Below are 4,845 nucleotides of genomic sequence, written 5' to 3' on the forward strand. Positions count from 1 at the left end.
TGCCCGGGCAAGGTAAGGCAGGCTCCCAGGGCAGAGACTGAGGCTGACCCCTGCAGCCCCCCTACTGCAGCGGGGGAATGCTGGGATAGGCAAAGGTCTTAACCTAGAAAGCCCCAGCAGCTCCTGTGCCCATCAGGATACCGCTGAGGCTTGGTGGTGGTGGAACCCAGGAATGGTCTTTGAACCCACAACCTGCAAGGGGAAGCCAAGGACAGTCCTGGCCTGTAGGCTCCTCTACCTGCAGTCAGTGGACAGGCCCAGTGAGGGGACCCCAGGAGCACAGACCATGAGCTTACCTGGCCAAAGACAGCAGCCAGCACAAAGACATCAAAGAGGGTGGGTAGAAAGGTCATCACATCGGGGTTGACTGCAGTCAGCACCAGGTTCCTCTGTACTTCTGGAACACACAGGCCTCTCCTTCCTATCCCTGAAGTGCCCCTGCCCCCACCCCAGCACCCTGAAGACCAGCCTAGTAGATGCATTTGTCCTGGATCAGCCCAGCTGTCCAAGCAACTACAATTTCTGACTAGAGAGCCAGGGCGGGGCAGGGTGTAGGAGGGGTCCCTGGAAGATGCTCCCCGGAATGCCCTGATGCCTAAAACGTTCCCCATTGGGCCTTCTCAGGGAGGGAGGGTTATGGCAGCCTGTTCTCTCCAGCCACCTCCATCACCACAGGAGCACTTACAGATGTTACGGGAGAGAATTGACCCACTGAAGCCAGAAACAGCATGGATGCAGCACTGAGGCTGAGGCTAAGTAGACTCTGGGAGACCGTCCCTCTGTCTTCAAGCTTTGGTCTCCTGGCCCTCTACAAGCCAGGCTGTTTCAGGCTTTCCATGAGGCCTTGCACAGAGACAGAGTTCAAATACAGCTGGTGAACACAGTGGGCTTTAGGGAGGGGGCACATACCTAGTGGGGGGGGCTGGGTACCAGGGAAAGGAGGCCCTGTGGCTAGCGTGGCCTGTCTGCAGGTGACAAAATGACACATGAACCATGTGAGGAGAGAGGGTCCACCTGGAAGTGTGGACCAGCCAGATGGCCACCAAGCTGGATGGCCACTGCCAGAGCCTGCAGGACAGCAGAGGGGGCTGGGAAGGGACAGAGGACAGCTGAGGGGTGGGGAACCTGGTTTCCTTCATACAGACACATCAGTCTTCCCGAAGTGGTTCTTCCTCAAGGGGGTGAGGGGAGATTCAAGACACACCTCTAGTCCACCTCAAACTATCTCAGGAGGCCACCACCAACGCACACAGGCCAGCTGCATTGTCACAGTGACCCCAGAACAGCACAGCCCTATCCTTCAGATGAATAAACAGAGAGACACATCTCACAGCCAGGAGCTGGGACTCAGACCAGGTCCAGCTACAGTGCTGCCTCGATGGCTCTGCCTGCACCTCCTCCAGGACTCAGTTCCTGCTAACAAGTGAGCATCTGAATATGGGTGAAATAGGTGCTATTATCCCTGTCCAGCTGCTGGGGAAAGGGAAGCAAGGCACGGGTGACTTGCCCAAGGCCAACATGACAGGGCTGGTTCAACTCCATCTGTCTTGGCCAGCACATCCCCATGGCAGAGGCTTTACTGTGATCCAAACCTGGAAGGTGGAACTCCTTCCAATGTCCCACCCAGGGCACAGAGCATGCACCCCCATGTTTGGGGGGGTGACAGTGTGGGAAACAATCTGGCTAGGCCATGGACTCTTGGAGCCCAGGGTTTCCTAGGGCCAGGAGAGCTCTGGAGCCCACTCCAACACCTACTGTAAACCTGGAATCCGCACCTGCAGGAGATCAGGAGAGGGGTTCAGCCTCCGCTGCACCTATAGCAAGGTGAGACAGGCACAGGTGGGCGCCCTGCTTCCAACCAGCCTCAGGTGGGCAGGAAGCAGATCTCCTGCTTGACCTTCCTCTCCTGCCTCCCCAAAGCAGATGAGAAGGGGCAGCCGCCCATCAGGCCATTGCCCAGATTGAAGCCGCTGAAGCTAGGTCCCAACAGGCAGGTGTGACCCCTGACTATCATAGGCCCGGCCCAAGGCAGTCCAGTCTCTGGTGAGGACCTGGTAGACAGGAGATGTGATGTCCCCAAGTGGCTCTATAAACCTCTGATTGAGGATAATCAAGGAAATGGACAAGAGCATCATGCTCAGCCAAGAACCTGGCAGGCAGAAGGGGAACCAGGGGCAGGCAAAAGTCAGTTTGGCCCCAGGCCTAGCCCCTGGAAGGATGGTGGATGAGGGGCCAGCCACAGTGAAGGGGAATGGATGGCCACGGGCTGCGTGGCCAGGGCTCTCAGCTCCTGCAGCCCCTGCAGAACATCTGCCCAGGCCTGGCTCTGCACTCAGCCTTCTGCCTGGAGCCACAGGTGCCTGGACACCGGCCTCCAGTAGGGATGGTGGTAGGAAAGGCACTGTGGCCACATGTGGGCACCTAAGCATGGGACAGAGGAGTATCTTGCCCCCAAAGAAACCACAGAGGCCAAGAGCTTAAGCAGATGTGACGCCATCAATAAACCACCTTGTCTGGGTCATCAATTAAGTCAGCACCTACCCTGACCTGAAGCTGCAGCTCAGGTCTGGTTGAGACTCACAGAGAGATGTTGGTGCTGGGCAGAGACACCAGCAGCCTAGATGTCCAGCAAGCTGTGGGCTGAACAAGATCTCTGAGAAGGGTGGTCAGCACCAAGGAGAGTATTGCCTGGGCGGGGAGTGAGGTGGCAATGCCCAAGGTGCAGGAGGCCTGAGGACCTTTACAACTAGGTAGGGTTCCAGGTCCGGGATGCTTGAGAGAAGGTGGCATGGCAGCATCTGCCCGAGGCCAGGCTATAAACCTAGGGCCACCTTGTGAGCCTAAGCCATGCTGCCACCCAGATACCATCCTTCAAATGTGAGGCAGGGATGGGAGAGCCCCCAGAACCCTCATCCCTCCTGCCCCAAGCTGGTTTCCATCCCTCACCAGAGAGGGGACTCTTCTCCCCAGGGGCACAGCATGCCAGGTTCTGTCTCTGTGCCTGGGGGAAGGAGGGCAGTGGGAGAGCTGCGAGGTGGATGAAAGAACTCAGATCCTCTGTCCCTACCTGACAGGTGACCTCAGCAAGCTGCTTTCATTGCCTGGGGCCAGGAGTCACAGGGAGGACCAGGTTAAAGAGCTCACCCTGGAGCCCAGAGCTACCTACAGAGAAAACCCCCATCCTCCTGATTCTGCTCCAGCTCTGCGCTGCTGGATGTATACTCACCATCAGAGAGGCCATGGGAGGCAGAGAGCTGACCCTGCTCCTTCAGGCACCACAGTGGGTTTTGGGTCATTCTTCTTCATGATCAGGAGGTCCCTGGGATCACAAAGGTGAGAGCCTTCTTGGGCTCCAGGTGCTCCAAAAGAAGTAGACCCTGGGGCACAAGTAGAAAGGTGTTAAGAGGCTGGGTGCAGTGGCAGACCTGTAATCTCAACACTTTGAAAGGCTGAGGTGGGAGGATCCACGAGGTGGGGAGATCAAGACCATCTGTACCATGGTGAAACCCATCTCTACTAAAACTACAAAAATTAGCTGGGCATGAGTGGCATGCACCTGTACTCCAAGCTACTGGGAAGGCTGAGACAGAAGAATCACTTGAACCCAGCAGGCAGAGGTTGAACAGGGCAGGACCTGAGCTCTGCCTGGCCATGGTGACTCTGGGCAAGGTAAGCAATCTGTCACTGTCACTGTGTCTCACCGAGAGGGATGTCCATACACCTCTGAGTCAGTAAGGTAAGCCAGGTAACCAGAGTTCCCAGCGGGACCAAGACCAAAGGATGCAGGGAGTGGGGACTGTATCACGGAGGAAGGTCAGGTTGGATGAGGGCTCTGTGGCTAAGGGCAGCCGAGCCTGCCTTTCAGGTTACAGGCATCTGGGTCTAGTCCTGAACCCTCATATGCCATCAGAACCCAGCCCTAGGGACAGTCCTCCCAGGCTGGTAGCAGAGAGTCGATCCTTATACTCATACCAAAGTTCTGAAATGAGGGGCCTATGGGTGGGGAAAACCATCAGGACAAGGTTCTCAGGAGGGCAGATATGGTTTAAGCTTGGCCCAAGGCACCTGCCGTGGGTGACAGGACCGCTCACAAAGCCTGCCAGAGCATGGGAGGGACACAGGTGTAGTGGTGAGAATGTTCTGGAAGTCAGCAGGCCTCTTGCCTCCTGTGGGGCCAAATGCGGTCAGGTCCACACACCAGGAGAAGCTGGTATCCACAGCTGGTGCACTTTGTTTCAACTTGTTTAGAGACAGGGTCTTGCTTGCTCTGTTGCTTAGGCTGGGCAGTGGTGCAATGGCAGCTGCAGCCTTGACCTCCTGGGTTCATCTCGATCTTCCCACCTCAGCCTCCTGAGTAGCTGGGACCCTAGGCGCTTATACCACCATGCCTAGTTTTATTTTTTTTTTGCAGAACAGGACATAAGCTATGTTGCCCAGGCTGGTCTCAGAGCTTTCACCTCAGGCTCCCCAGAACACTGGGATCACAGGGACAAACAACCCTCTCCTGGCCATGCGCACAGGTGCATTTTGCTGCCATGGTGCACAAATTATGAGCTCCGGGGGTGCAGAGTCACTTCTGGACCTCTGCAGGCCTGCACACCCAGACTGACCCGGGCTGCCCAGGGGCAGATGTGGAGAAGGCATGTAAAGCAGAGTGGGCTGTGATGATGGGAGGCAGGCTGGGACTAGGAAGTGGGAGCTCCAGCCTTCAGCCTAGTGGCGGTGCTGCCCAGCCCCTTGGGCCAAGATGACTTCCTAGGAGCCAGGCATAGGCCAGCATGCACCTGAACTGAGGACGAAGACTCTGAGATGAGAGGGAGGGGTGGGCCTCTGACGTAGTTTGGA

The 4,845-nt window shown here is 56.9% G+C and overlaps 1 long non-coding RNA gene across 1 annotated transcript in view; it reads right to left on the reverse strand.

Moving 5' to 3' along the window:
- The window catches only part of LOC101026501, a 9,910-nt gene extending 7,402 nt beyond the window's left edge, over positions 1–2,508 (reverse strand). The window contains exons 1-2 of the long non-coding RNA XR_004185089.1: positions 686–2,508; positions 297–397 (exon numbers count right to left, since the gene is read on the reverse strand). This is a non-coding gene — a long non-coding RNA (uncharacterized LOC101026501). The remainder of the gene's footprint in view (positions 1–296; positions 398–685) is intronic.
- Positions 2,509–4,845: the final 2,337 nt, after the last annotated feature.

The sequence above is a fragment of the Papio anubis genome, chromosome 7 (genome assembly GCF_008728515.1).
Source record: "Papio anubis isolate 15944 chromosome 7, Panubis1.0, whole genome shotgun sequence".
Taxonomy (NCBI): domain Eukaryota; kingdom Metazoa; phylum Chordata; class Mammalia; order Primates; family Cercopithecidae; genus Papio; species Papio anubis.